The 16,038-nt window shown below is 40.6% G+C and overlaps 1 protein-coding gene across 1 annotated transcript in view; it reads left to right on the forward strand.

Annotated features, from left to right (window-relative positions):
• Positions 1-693: 693 nt before the first annotated feature.
• The window catches only part of SLC4A3 (solute carrier family 4 member 3), a 2,820,719-nt gene continuing 2,805,374 nt past the window's right edge, over positions 694-16,038 (forward strand). The window contains exon 1 of the mRNA XM_044074803.1: positions 694-922. The gene's annotated coding sequence lies outside the window, so the exon portion shown is untranslated. The remainder of the gene's footprint in view (positions 923-16,038) is intronic.

Consider the following 16,038-nt stretch of genomic DNA (forward strand, 5'->3'; position numbering starts at 1 on the left):
AAAACAGAAATCAAACCGTTCCAGGAACAGACAGAGTCAAGAAATAAAAATGCATCTGGTACTGTATGCTGCCGTGTACGACAAAGGTCTGGCATGTAATCACAAATACAGTGCTGTCTCAGTGACTAAATATAAAAATGCATCTGGTACTGTACGCTGCCATGTACGACAAAGGTCTGGCATGTAATCACAAATACAGTGCTGTCTCAGTGACTAAAATCTTTGTCCAGAAGTATAGTCAGCCTTTGCTCTTATCAACACGAGCCTAAAAATGAATTGAGTCTGGAGAAATTAACTCCTGACAGCTGGCTATGCCAAAAGTTTGTGGCTGGAATGCACAATGAACTTTAGAATGCAGTATCCTCCCACTCAGCTGAAGCCATTCTGTAAGGACAGCTCTGTGCAAATATGTATGAGCGTGTCACCATAGCCTTTTGTTAATGCCACAGGTGGGCTTATTAATTTGAGGTCATACTGTTCAACACCTCCCCTCCAGAATAAAGGAACTTAACACCATACTGCTCCGTACACTAAAAGGACTTGTAGTAATAAAGTCATCCATGCTGCTTGAAATAAAACTCTGAAGTAATAAATGCAGCATTTCACACTCCTGCATGCCTAGGCCCTGGGCTGACTAGCTGATTAGAGTCCCAGAGGGATGATGCTTTGGGGGGGGGGGGGTTGTCACATGACTCTGGGATCCTGTAGCAGCTGCAGACAGGGACAGAGACAGAGGAAGGGAGAGGGATTGAGAATCTAAGAGAAGATTTCCAGCCTTCAGCAACTGCGGACAAATCTAAACATTGCACTTTATAAAGAGCGACATTCATTTTATGTCCTTCAAGCACTGCTTTGTTCGGCTTCACTCAGAGTCTGCTCTAGGCTTCTGATAACTCTGCTCAAAGCACAAAGACATAAACAGGTAAGGGAAAGCCTGCCGGCAACTGCATGTGGGTGTGCATGTGGATGGATGAGATATTTTAAAGGGAGGGCAATCATTTCTGCATCCATGCATTTCCTTTATAGATCTAAATGGCTGAAAGTATGTAATTTTGTGGGAAAGAAGATTCAAAATAACCCAGAGGAAGGGGTCACAGCTTAAATGCCGAGGAGAGAAACAAGCATTCTGTACATTATCTTTTTATTCAGCTGAAAGCAGGTACATAAGAATGAAAACCGTTTAATCTCTGCTTCTTACTAGTCAGTGGAGTCTGCGTGTGTGATGCTTGCCGTGACTTACATGTGCGATCTCTATGACTGTTACTACGTGCATTTGAGAGTGTGTCATTGTAAGGTGCATCCTTCCAAGTGTTGAGTCTGTGCACTGTAATTACTGCAATAATGTATCTACATCATGGAAAGATGGTTGTGCAGTTCAGTCTACTCCAGGCTTAATATATAAGCAATAACAAGAGAAGGCATGTTATTGTAAATAAAGTAAATATATCTGTGTTTGTAGCACTGTATGGCTTTACAATAAAAAGCAACAGCAATACATTTCACGTGTGTGTGATAGGAAATAATAAATATGTAGCATATTGTTGAACAGTATGTCAATAGACACACACACACATATATATATGCATGCACTTGGATTTCACCTGCTATAATAAGTTCCAACTCAAAGCTTTGATGTTACCAATGATATCCCAGGTGACCAGAGACAGACACAATCAGCTCTGTAGATGAAACAAGCCCCACCTAATATACCCCTTCCACTGCCTGATATACTTTTGAAGTATTCATTGCTGAATGTTCATACTGGAAGATGTCACATTTATTTAAAGTACCTTCCTGTGAGCATATTATGTTGTAAATCACATACAGGGTTGTAATGTAACATAATGGTAACAGTACAAAGAACAGAACACAATAGTTAATTCCTACTGTCTGATTAGTAATGTCCCAACATGTGCCTGTTGAAAACAGCTTTCTTTCTCATTTAAATACATAAGCCTGCAGGTACAAGGCGTATTAACAACTCACTGTTGTAACAGTGTACATTTTTGCATTATGTTGTATTTGTCTTAGAAAGACAGTACTGTCCAGACATTAATTAAAAAACGCAGCCAAATGTCCTCCCATTATATGAAGCATGAGGATATGTGCACTGGTACCGCCCTGGAAACTGTGGTTCTCTCTTCTTCTCTGGAATCCAACTTGCTGGATTCTCAGATACTAAACACAAGGCACTACCTTTGTCTTTTGGTGGAAAAGTACATTCAGTCTGTGAGTATGTAGCATATCAGGGCTGTGTGTATTTTAAAGGGGTACGTTAAGGCTACGTGCATGACTGAGAATTGAGAGTCTTCATAAATTGTGACGGCACTTTTTGAATGCTGAGACTGTTTGAGCATGCAGTTGGCTGCTCTGAGACTGAGCATGCAGTTGTTGGCTGCTCTGAGACTGAGCATGCAGTTGTTGACTGCTCTGAGACTGAACATGCAGTTGTTGGCTGCTCTGAGACTGAGCATACAGTTGTTGGCTGCTTTGCACAAAAGTTGTATTTATGTTTACTCTTCTCCTGCTTATTTAAAATGACGCCTTGAATATCATGCTAGCAGCCTCTCCCCCTCCTTTATACTGGTGTATACAGACAGCTGCTTAAGGCATCATCTTTGAAATGCATGAATAATCTGGAATTCAGTAAATGAATATGAGTGCATATGTTAGAGTGGGAGAACAACTGTTTATTAACTCCTCAGATGACAGTGCATTGGTTCCAACTTAACAGTCAATACCAGGACTTTTTTCCTTAAATATAGAGTTAAACCTAATACATACATGGTAAACACTTTTTTTGCATATTGCTTAAAATGCTTTAGTTAGCTGAATCAGTTTCATTCTGCTGACATCCAGACTGTTTCTCAATAAAATAGTGGTTTTCTGGCAAATCATTGACAAATCATTGAGAACTGAAGTCAGAAAATAATGATATAGATTCAGACTTCATACCTCTCAGAAAAGTCATGTTAATGCAAAACCTGTTATTATATCAATTTTCTATGTTTGTAAGAGCAATATTTAAACATTGTCCCTATTTTTGGGCCTTTGTGTCCCCCCATTATTATTGCTTTTTCCAGATTTTCTGCTCTAAGAGGTGTGTGTGTGTGTGTGTGTGTGTGTGTGTGTGTGTGTGTGTGTGTGTCACAGGGTATCTTGATAACTACGAGAGTATGTTACAAGTTTTGAACTTTGATGCAGTCTTGTTGCCCTCCTAGGGATATGTGTCATTGTAATCTTGATAGAATAATGAATGGAGAAAGATAAAGCATTACTTATGAGTTTAAAACTCTGTCTTACCTACAGTGGTAATGCTAGTAAAAACAAAAACATGACTAGAGTCTGCAACTCTACTTACATGTACCGTACACTGTCATACTGTTAACTGATACAGTTACAGTGTCATACTGATAACTGAAATAATGTTACAGTGTCATACTGTTAACTGGCACAATGTTACAGTTTCATACTGATAACTGACACAATGTTACAGTGTCATACTGATAACTGACACAATGTTACAGTCTCATACTGATAACTGACACAATGTTACAGTGTCATACTGATAACTGGCACAATGTTACAGTCTCATATACTGATAACTGACACAACTGAACCTTACAGTGTCATACTGATAACGGACACAATGTTACAGTGTCATAATGATAACTGACACAATGTTACAGTGTCATACTGATAACTGACACAATGTTACAGTGTCATACTGATAACTGACATAATTAGAAATAACGAACACCAAAACTAAGTAAAAAATATATGAAGAGGATTACCAAAGGAACACTGCAGCACTAAGTCCAGAAAATTTATTGAAAAAAGTTAAGCGCTTTCGTCAAAATCACAAGACTTCATCAGAACAAGAACATACAAAAAAATGCCATATTTAAATACCCTAACCCTTACAGCCATTGGTTGACAAAGCAAACATAATTTCCTGTAAAATAATTAAGCAGTTTAAAAAGACAGTAACACATAATCACAGTAACTGCCCACTACAACACACCAATTGCCACCTACCAACTACATAGATGTTAATGTATTATGTATTGAAGTATGATTTAAAACACAGATCTTGAATAAAATCACATAAAAAAGCTGATTTTAGTTTTAATACAGAACTAAGGGATAACTTGTCATTGAGCCCAGGTGGTTGACATGCATTTAATTTGATCTGCTACTTTAGCTCTAAATATTTAAGGAAGTCATCATCGGGCCCCCCTCGTGGACACAGGTCTACTTGTTCAAGTACAAAAAATGTAAAATAATGTGTCGGGTGTACCTTTATATGCTTAAATAAAGCATTGGTTTCTTTATTTTTTAGTATATCATAGTTGTGTTGATATATTCATTGTCTGAGGGCTCTGATTGTCTTCCCCACATAGTACCCCTCACATACCATACAGGTTGCAATTTATACCACTCCCTTGGTGTAACAGTAACACTTCCTATTAGTAGTAAATTTACCATAGTTCCTGACTCTAATGGAATCAGTAGCCAATATATAGGGGCATTGTCCACACCTCCACATTTAAAGGTTCCACCTAGGCCTGCCTTTAACTTTTTCCTCTCCACCAGGCCTTTCAAGGAGGTGCCCTTTTTGTAAACCACAAGAGGTTCCCCCCAACCTTTTGTTGATCTTCTCATCCAAACAAAAAATGGTCCAAAAATCATAAATGAAGCTTCTAATGTTAAAAAAATCCCTAGTGAAGGGCAGGACACATGCCCTAGTAAAACTGTCAGTTTTGACCAAACCAGAGGTTCTATTCAAACCTTCAGGCTTCTCCAAGAGTGTAGAATAAATACGCCCAGCTCTTTTTGATTTGACTTCTTCAGCTATGTCATAGACACAGATAAAGGGGTAACTACACCACCGAGGGAGTGGTATATATTGCAACCTGTATGGTATGTGAGGGGTACTATGTGGGGAAGGCAATCAGAGCCCTCAGACAAAGAATATATCAACACAACTATGATATACTAAAAAAATAAAGAAACCAATGCTTTATTTAAACATATAAAGGTACACCTGACACATTATTTTCAATTTTTTGTACTTGAACAAGTAGACCTGTGTCCACGAGGGGGGCCCGATGATGACTTCCTTGAATATTTAGAGCTAAAGTAGCAGATCAAATTAAATGCATGTCAGCCACCTGGGCTCAATGACAAGTTATCCCTTAGTTCTGTATTAAATCTAAAATCAGCTTTTTATGTGATTTTATTCAAGATCTGTGTTTTAAATCATACTATGTCTATGTGGTTGGTAAGTGGCAATTGATGTGTTCTAGTGGGCAGTTACTGTGATTATGTGTTACTGTCTTTTTAAACTGCTTAATTATTTTACAGGAAATGATGTTTGCTTTGTCACCCAATGGCTGTAAGGGTTAAGGTATTTAAATATGGCATTTTTTGCATGTTCTTGTTCTGATGAAGTCTTGTGATTTTGATGAAAGCGCTTAACTTTTTTTCAATAAATTTTCTGGATTTAGTGCTGCAGTGTTCCTTTGGTGATCCTCTTCATATATAACTGACATAATGTCACAGTGTCATACTGATAATTGACACAATGTTAGTGTCATACTGATAACTGACACAATGTTTCTTTGTCTTATGTTGCTTTGGATTTCTTATATAGTGACAGGCATGGGCCCTATTTCTGGGTCAAGGTGCAATTAAAGTTCATGAAAGTAATATTATGTCAGACGTTGATGTTCGCCAGCACCTTGTTTTTCAGCACCCACAATGTACTCAAAAATAACTCTTTTTGCATTTGTCACTTTTTATTTTAATTAACATTTGTTTACTAGGAATGTCCAACTGGCACAGAACCCATTTTCAGCCCAGGGAGAAATGCTCCAGAAGCATGTCTTTGGAATGTAGGAGGAAACTGGAGCACCCGGAAGAAACCTACACAAATGCAGGGAGGACATGCAGACTCTACCACACAGAAGGCACCCCAGCTGAGAATCAAACTAAAGACCCTCTTGCTGTGAGGTGACAACACTAATTGCTGCACCTCTCTACTTTATTTTATTCATTTATTTATTTATGTTCAGTTTGTTAACCACAGTAGAACATTGATCCCATTGGACCTAATTCAGTCTCACCCAATTCATATGAAATTACATGTCGTTGTTGTTGTTTGTCTTTCGGCTTTTCCCAGTTAGGGGTCGCCACAGTGGAACTCCAGTCCGTTAATGATTGGCAGTTGGTTTTTATAGTGTCGAGTTGCCAACCCAACGCCCAACCTTCAATGAAGGCACACCCATTCAACGCATGTCTTTCGAACGCCCACTCGACCGCTTGGAGGACATGCAGACTCCACACACAAGACACTCTCAACCCAAGCCGAGAATTGAATGGGAGAGCCTCTTGCTGTGAGGCAACAACGCTATATGAAATTACATGTATTGGTTGCATATTTAAACATGCTTGAAAATTGTTTTTTATTGGTCCTGTTTCTCCTATTGCTAGTTGACCTATCTGGGTGATTTTTTATCTCATATTGCTCTAGTTTCTGCTTACATATCTTGGCATTTTACTTTGTGCCTCTCAGTAAGCAGGGTACTTTTAGTTTTTCTTTTACTACTGTATCTGTTTTTTTTTTTTTGCTTCTGTTTTCTTAACTGCTGGTTTTGCATGATCCAGTCTAATTAGAACTTCTTTGTTTTTCAGTAATTTATGTTTCCAGTGTTTCTTAGCTACTTTTGTATTGCATGTTTTCACAATCACCAGTGCAACAGTCTTGCCATATTGTTGCACCTTTCAGTGTATAGAACCTCAGCCATGAGTGCATCATAGGTAGCAGCTGGGTTTAGTTTTGTACTATAGAACCTGCATTTATCTGCATCTCCCACTTTTTTGTGAACCAAAGTGTAGGTAACCCAGTACCTTAAGCTACTACTATCAATCTGTTATCTTTTGGTTTAAGTTCACGTTTCTTTAACTATTTATGCATCAAATCGTGATCAACATGTAGTTGTTACGGGAGCTCTTTATTCTTGCCACTATAATTGTGGGCTTTAAGTTAGAACAGGAAGAGCAAGCTGATTTATAGCCTGAACCTTATTCCTACATTTCAAGCATGCCTCTCTACTGTTCAGATTTGTGCAGAATGTCCAGAGTTTTGCCTCATATCTTTGGTTTGTTCCTCATAAAATGTGTGACTTTCTGATCAATCAGTGAGGATTGAAGTCTGTAAATAATGACATGCATTTGAGTGTCAGGCTTCATTTCCTTCAGAAAATACACACTAACACGTCTTATTATTTTATCAACTTTCTACATTTACAAAGACAATATCTGAAATCTGTCCCTATTTTTGGGTCTTTGTGCTCCCATTATTTTATGCTTTGTTCAGATTTTTTGCACTAAGATGTCAAGAGGTATGATGTCAAAGGAGTTTTTAATATTAGCTTTAGTCTTCTAAAATATTTAATATTTTCATTTGTTCATATTTTATTGCTGACCTTTCATCTCTTCCCAAATATTTACACACTCCAGTTCAAGTTTCTTTATGTTATAGTCCTTTCTTAGTGCTTCATATTTCCTGTTATAAATGCTTTTGCACATTTATCAAGTCCAAATGTAATTCTTATATCATCTGGGAAAGGGTACCCGTTTGTATTTGTGCTTTCAGTAATGATTGATGAGCTGTACAGGTTTAAATCATTCCTTAAAAGGTAGATGAGATATCTTTGGACAAGATTGTTTTTTCAAAGTTAAATTGTAAACATAGCCTAGTCTGTTTAGTGAATAGTTTACGAGGTTAAGAGCAAGGTAATACAGTGGTGGTATAAAGAATCACATTGGCAACACCCCTCTGGATTTTTTCTTTGGGGAAAAATTGCTATTTATTATGACACAGTTGTAAAGTAGTTTGCCACTGTTTCTTAGTCGCTGTGATATAACTCGTGTAGGTCCTTGTACATCTGTAAGCATCTCATTATCCGTAAACTATAGGATGCTGTTGAATGCTTTTTTATAGGTTCATAGGAGGCTAGTGGTCTACTAGCCCTTGAATCTTTTGAAGCCTAGCCATGCATGCCCCAGTTTTCCAAATTAAAAAATGCCCAAGAATTAGAATGTCTTTGGTATATATAAAAAAAAAAAAAAAAAAACTTTTTCATTTTGGTAATGCGTTGATATGTTGCACTTGTTGTGCCTTTCGGCTTTTCCCAGTTAGGGGTCGCCACAGCGGAACTCCGGTCCGCTAATGATTGGCAGTTGATTTTTACATGCTGAGCTGCCGGTCCTAACGCACAACCTTCAATGAAGGTATGCCCATTCACGCATGTCTCCACAGTAGATACTCTAGCTGAGAATCGAATGGGACAACGTCTTGCTGTGAGGCGACAACACTACCACAGCACTAGCAGTGCGGATAAGGATCTTAAATTATTATCTGGAGGTTTTGACAGTTTTTTGTGCAATATTTGTCTTTCCTTTGAGTTCTTTCTTACTCTTACTACATATCCTCTGTGTGAAAATGCTGTTTTTTTTTTTCTTATGTGTGTAATAGTAAAAATACATAATCTCTTTCTTATCCTTAACAGATCACTGTATTATCTCTAGCTCTTTCTATCTTATACATTGTTTTGGACTTTTTCTTCCTTCTGCTGCACGAGGGTCACCCTTAGCCTGGCCTAGCCCATATAAATAAGAATAGGAATGTTTCCATATTCTAAGGATTCTTCGCTGCCCCTGTTCTGGTCCTGGCACCAGTGCATACACTAGGAATGGGCATCTTTTTTTTTTTATACTGGGACCTGGGCACCCTATCTTCTGCTTTATTTTTTTGACCTACCTTTCTCCATAACATAAAATGCAACGTATATATTAGTGTGATCTTGGTGAAATTTATAAAAAAAAAAAAAGGGTTCACCACATGAAGGCACTCACCAAGGCTTGAAGATGAATTCAGTTTCAGTAATACTTGTCTCCTCCTCTTGATGATTCTATCTTTCCATCTGGACCCCTGTCAGCCAAAGGACATGCTGGGAATTAAGCACAACTAGTTTCTTGTGGTGCACAGAACAAACTTTTCAATTGTTATTATTCTGGTTGGAGATGTACTAGATGTGACACCAGAGAAATACTGCCAGTCCAGTTATCTGGAATTTTGAAAATAATTATGCCACTTGAAAATATTAATATGATTTATATAGAATTGTGATGCTGCCAGCCCACCTAGCTGGAATTTTGTAAATAATTCTATCTTATTTGTGAATATTGCTATGATTTATACAGAACTGTATGTTATGTACTATTCTTCAAGAATGTAACCACAGTGTACCCTACTGGAAAAGAACAGAAATGTATGTACACTATATACCTGTGCAAATGTATGTTTTAATAGTAGACGCTGGAACATACAGAGTTAACTTGCAAGGCTGCAAAAAAATAAGCTGAAATTAAAAGTGCTTTACGATGTGCTATAAAAAGTAGTTTCAGTGCAGCAAGCATACACAATGTCTAAAGCTAGAAGTTTCTTTCTATTGTCTTGGAGAGAAGTAATTACTAGGACTAAAATGTAAAAGTATTTAAGTGTTTTATGGCTTCCAGTTTTAGGTTCATAGGTTCATACTAGGCTATCTGCCCTAGGGCATTTATAAGCCTAGCCAGAGTGTGTTTGGCTTTCGCCACCCATTTTAAATTAATTTTGCTATGCCCTTTTTCGAGGTTAGTATACTGGGCCTCTGTCTAACAGTGACACAGAAGTGATACCCGGGGTAAACCTATGATCTCCCATCCACTCATCAAGATTCCTCTTGAAGAGAGTCAATGAGGGACTCTGCCTAACCTGGACAGGGATTTTATTCCAGAGTGAAGGGAGCCTCTGGGTTATGAATCTGTCCCTCCAGCATGTACTATTTATTTCAGTGCTGAGGTTCAAGTCTCTCAAGCGCGTAGCTCGATGGGATTTGGATTTTCTGAGGTGCAGCATGTCCATTAATTCCGGGGTGGACATGGCTTTATACGTCAGGCACAGATCACCTCTGAGCAGGTGGTATGCCACTGAGTACAGCTGGAGTTTCTTTAACCGGGCAGCATATGGCATCTGTTTGAGCCCTTTGATCCTCCTGGTGAGGTACTTTTGGGGTCTTTTCAGTTGCTGCAGGTGTCTGGTAAGGTACATCCCAAAAGGGGCATTGTACTCAATTATGGGCCTGATGAGGGATGAGTAAAGAGGCACGATGACCTCCCCTGATCTAGATGTGAATCCCTTCATGATTAGGTGGGCTATATAAAATGTTTTTCTAACCACTTTGGCCACGTGGTTGTCAAATGAGATATTGCTATCAACTTGGGTCCCCAGGTCCCTAATTACTTCTTCTGTACTTAATGGATTACCACCTATGTGGTAATTTGTGGGCACTTTGTTTTTGCAAAAGGGGATGACTATACACTTTTTGGTGTTTAGCTTAAGGCCATGGCTCTGGCACCAGTTGTCTGTTTTTATGAGGTTCTTTTGGAGGATGCTTGTGTCGGCTGGAGAGTCAATTATGGTGCCCAGTTTGCAGTCATCTGTGAAATTGGTCAGCCACAGTCCTTCCATGTTGGCCTGTACCTCCGAGAAATATATACTGAACAAGAGAGGTCCCAGGACTGAGCCTTGTGGGACACCACCTGTAACTGGTTTGGAGTCTGGCATGGCTCCAGCAATTCTAACCATGTGGGTTCTGTCCTTGAGCCAGTTTGCAACCCATCTAGTGACATAGGGGTTTATATTTAAGCTGGTGAGCTTATCTATAATGCCCGAGTGGGGTATTGTATCGAAGGCTTTTGCAAGGTCCAGGTAGGCTGTGTGGACCACCTTCCCCTCGTCAATGGCCTTGGTGACTGTTTCAAAGAAATCGACCAGGTTTAAGAGGCAAGATCTGCCCTTAACAAAGTCAAACTGGGTGGGATCCAGTGTCTGTAGGTCCCCAATATCTTTATTTATGAGGTCCATGATGATCCTTTCCATAGCTTTGCAGACCAAGCTAGTCAGGCTTATGGGGCGATAGTTTCCAGGATACATTGAGGCACCACCTTTGTGGAGAGGGACCACTGTTGCTGTATGCCACTTTTTGGGTACATGTCCTGTAGTAAGGCTGAGATTGAACAGTAGTTTTATGTTTGGGTTTAGCTCTTCTTGGAGTTCATGTAGGACGCAGCCCAGGACACCATCTGGTCCCATTGATGCTGTGTTTTTTGCTTTGGAGAGGGCGGCTCTTACCTGAGCATCTGAGATGTCAGGGGGAAGCACTCTGCTGGGATAGATATTTGCCCTTTTGGTGGGGAGGGGGGGGGAGAAGTTTGCGCTGAACCTGTCAGCTAGGATGTTGGCAATGTCTGTGGGTTCAATGTATTTTTTGTCATTTTGGACTAATTCTGAGCATATCTGGGAATTCCCACCCAGGTTCCTAACATAACTAAAGAAAGCCTTGTGATAATCCTTAGTGTCCTATGCAATTTTTCTCTCGAAGCTGGCCTTAGACGATTTTATGAGTGCCCGTAGTTTTTTGCTCATACTGATCAGAGATGCCTTCTCTTTTTGGGATTTTGCTCTATCATGTAGTAGCTTCCTCCTTCTATTGTATAGTTTGTTTATGGCTGGGATCCACCAGACAGGATGTCTGCCTTTGGAGGATTGGGTCTTGGTTTTATTTGGGATTGCATGATCCATGCATTCCTGAAGGTGTTCATAGAATGCGTTTATAAAGGATTCTGTGGTCTGGGCCGTATTTTCCACAGGCTCGGGGACTTTGAATGATTCCACCTCGGTTTTGAGGAGTGTGAAATTTGCTTTAGAAAAGTTTTTCACTGTGGTTTTCTGGGCAGGGGGTGGGGTCGGGATGTGAATATCCAGTGAGATTAGTTTATGGTCTGATCTTACCAGTGAGGGATACACATCTAGTCTGGAGCATAGAGTCCCCATGTTGGTGATGATCAGGTCCAGTATGTTTTCCCCTCTTGTGGGAGTGGTAACAAGTTGTTCCATAGCATTTGAGTTTATGAATTCTAGGAACCTTTGGGCTAGGGTGTTGGAGCTAGAGTAATGCTCCCAGTCTATGTTTGGGTAGTTGAAGTCGCCCAATATAATGGTGTTTGGAGAGACCTTCATATTTTCCAGTGTTCTCAGGAATGCTGAGTGAGGTTCCTGGGTTTGGGAGGGTGGTCTGTAGCAGGCTATAAACTGGAAGGCAGTTTTACCCACTGTTAGTTGCACATGGATAGTCTCTGATGCTTCGTGCTGTGCCACCAACCTGGAGGTGTGGGTATCTTTGATGGATATTGATACTCCCCCTCCTTTTGTGGTTCGGTCCAAGTTTTGGGGCCAAAAAGCATGGTATGAGGTATAACCTGGTAGTGCTGGGGTGCTCTCGGGACACTTGAACCAGGTTTCTGTTACTGCACAGATATCGATGTTCTCCATGCTAAGGAGAGTTTCGAGTGCGTGCATCTTGAGGTTTAGACTTCTGGCGTTGAGTAGCATTACTCTTAGTTTCTTATCCTTTGTGATACCTATGGCGGTGGGTTTGTCTTTTGAGCCTTGCCTAAAAAAGGCACTAATGGGGATGCAAGAACCTTTGCCAATATCCGAAAGCCCAGGGGTGACAGGTGCAAGCTGTCCCTAGCGAAGCATCATGGCTTGTCGAGCATGTCATCCCAGGCTGACAGGCATTGGATCCCCTTTGAATGACACCAATATTTAAGCCAATTGTTGAAATTGATCATCTTGTCTTCATATTGTGGCATCATTGTTGGTGAGGGTAAGATGCTACTCAAGGTCAGGGTCATACCAGCCTGGGCTACATGCTCAGAGACATCTAAGAGATATGTATTTGGCAAACATCTAAGAGATATGTATTTTTCATAGAGAAATGTTAAATTTTGTTAAGTTTCTTTTAGCCTTGGAACTGAAGGCAGGTGGCAAAGAGTGGTGTCATCCGAGCTAACCCAGCAGTAATGTTGATTATTAATTTAAGAACTCTCTCAGAGAATGTTTTTGCATTTTGTGTCTTGTCTTAGACCTAGCAGTAACATCCACTCATCTACATTTGCCTTGCTCTGTAAGTAAGTTATTTAGGGCAGAGTATATTTTAGACATAGATAGGAATATAGTAATGATTAGTTTAGGTGTTTTCTGTATTTATTTGAGACTGCCCTGGAATGTTGTTTTAAAATATTTCCTGTGATTCTGAACTGTGCAGTTACTGTGTTGTTTGCGTATTGTCTGGTTCTTTTATTATTAATTATTAAATATGTTTAAACCTTTTAATTGTGGCTGGTTTGTTTAGAGATATTTATGCTCTTAGAATACTTGCAAATGTATTTGGTGAGACTGTACAGGCCACTCCTAAATAGCCTTGAAAGTCTTGGTCAGACTTACCATTTGGATAGTAGTAAAATTTCACAGTAGGATTGGCCACCCTTTGCTAAGGGCCTTACAGTAGCTGATAAGTACGAGTGGTTGGTGGCAGCTAGTACTACCTTATAGTCTGGGCAGAAGGGGGCATAGCTAGTAAACCTGTGCCAGCCTTTCCCAGGTGTGTGTGTGTTTGTATATCAATCAAATCTCAAAGTGTGTGTGTATTATGAAGCACTGGTTGGACGGAGAGGGTGCTGGAGATCTTAGCTGGCCATTCGGCTGAGATCTTAACCCTATAGCTGTGACAGTGGGGAGTCTTATTGAGGATCTGGAGAAAGAAGCAGAAACCAGACCCAGACTGACTGTGATCTCTGTGCTCTCTTAAGGGAAATTGTACTTTACTGTGTGTGTATTTGTCATCCTCCCAATGTTTATGTCCCTCACTGGTGCTAGTGGTGAGGACTGAGGCTCCTTGATTACTGGGCCAGTGCAGGGGCATCGCATATTAATTGTTTGGCAGTGGATGGATATCCACATCACATATTAATTGTTTGACAGTGCTGAGTTAGCCACATCACATATTAAGTGGCTTGTGGTGTGGATATTAAATTCATGTAGCCTGTGTACAGTGGTCACTGAAGGTGTTTGCACTCTCAATCAGCCATGCAGTGAACATTCAGAGTTCATATCACAATTTTTTATTTATTTTTTTTTGTTAGCTTAGTTAGTCAGGGAGAGCAGGCAAGCACATCAGTGGGGGAGTGTGGCAAACTGACAAGGAGCCAGTTGGCTGAAATGTGCCAGGATAAAGGACTGTTGTATGCCAAGCTGACTAAAGCAGACATAATTCCAGCTTTAGTCACCGATGCATCACAGAATAGCAACCAGGAGGACAATTAGACTGAACGTGGAGATGTACTTACTCTCAGAAAATGGACAGCTCAACCTTTACACAGAGGGCTTAAAAATCATCTGGAGTAAAAGAGGCTTGAGTTGGAGGCCAAGCATTTGGAAATATAAGAAGCAGAGAGACTGAGACATCTAGAGGCTAAGGAAAATGAGAAACTGCGACAGCTGCAAGCTGAGGAAAATAAGAAGCAGAGACAGCATGAGAAGGAGATGCTGACCCTTTGCCAGGGTCATGCAGGTAATGGGGTAGGAAGTAACAGAACCCCAAAAGCAACAAATGTCAGTAAATTTCTTCCATAATTTACAAAGGGGGATAATTCTGATAGTTTCATTCATATGTTTGAGAGGGTATGTAAACAATATAAACAGTATAATGTTCACCAAGGGCTCTGGGTCTGGTTCCTGATCACCATACTTCATGGGAAACTGTAACTGTTATCTACAAATTGCCTGATATTGATTGTTTAGATTATAATGTTGTAAAGAACTGTTTGCTAGAATGTTTTAAGTTAACATCTGAAGCTTATAGGAAAAGGTTTCATGAGCATAGAAGCAAGGCAGATGAAAGTGTGGGTGAATATATTGCTGAACTAAGCACTTATTTTCATAGGTGGGTGAGTAGATGTCAGGTCACCACTTCTAAAGGGCTGGCAGATGTTTTGGTGAGGGAAGCAGCCCTTAGCACTTTGCCTGAGGACATGAGAACCTGGTTAGCTGATAGACAATGCAATACTGTAGATGAGTTGGGGAAGAAGGAAGGCCTATACCTAGCAAGGAGGGCATCACTGCACAGGAAAGGGGCACCCAGTGCTGCTCATGGGTATAAGGGAACCAATGGTGGGCAGCCCAGACTGCCCCCAACAGAGTCTGCCAGTAGCAGGGGAAGCCACTAGTCCAGGTACACATCCAGGACCAAAGGTTCAATGTTCTAAATGCAACCAGTGGGGCCATGTAACCATATAGATGCCAACAGAGGCAAGGTGGGGAACAAAAGGTAAAAGAGCCAGTAGGTGGGAATGACAAAATGCCAATGGTAGGTTGTCTCGAGACAACAAGGGTACCAAACTACCACAACAGGTTGTATTCTATCTTAGTGAATGGGAAAGAGACCATGGCTAAGAGAGACACACCTCTGACCTAACCATTGTGAAGCCTGCAATAGTTACAGAGGGGCATTACTTGCTTGGGCAGTCTATTCCAGTCAGAGCTTTAGGAGGGACCCCATTGCAAATACCTTTGGCTAGTGTTCATCTTGACTGGTATGGTGGAAAAGGAAGCCAGCAAGTAGGTATGTTTGAGCATATCCCTGCAGATGTCCTGATAGGGAATGATTTTGGTAATGCAGTACCATGTGTGCATGCAGTTACAGGCAGTCAGGCTTAGAGAGAAGCGTATGGGTTCGGTAGCCTGGGGGATATCCAGACAGACCGCACACTTGCAGCCAGAACTGGTGAGGTGATTACTTTAGGGAAGGAGCTGCCCTGTAGCAGTGAGACTGAAGGTGAGCCACAGCTGCTTGTGGGTGTTGATATTCCCTTGGACAGAGTGATTGTAAGGGCAGAGGTGAGTAGTAGTACCAAGGCTGACAGTGAGGCACCGCTGTCAGAGGATACCAGTCTTCCTGTGGAAGGGGAGCTGGGAAGGGTTGCAAAGAGAGAGTTGAGACAGGCTCAGCTCTCAGACCCTACATTACAAGGTCTGAGGGAGGTAGCTATTAAGGCACCTGATTCTCAAGGGAAGGGGGAATCTGT

This window comes from Protopterus annectens, chromosome 6.part0, assembly GCF_019279795.1.
Source record: "Protopterus annectens isolate FY-2018-M chromosome 6.part0, PAN1.0, whole genome shotgun sequence".
NCBI classification, from domain to species: Eukaryota; Metazoa; Chordata; order Ceratodontiformes; family Protopteridae; genus Protopterus; species Protopterus annectens.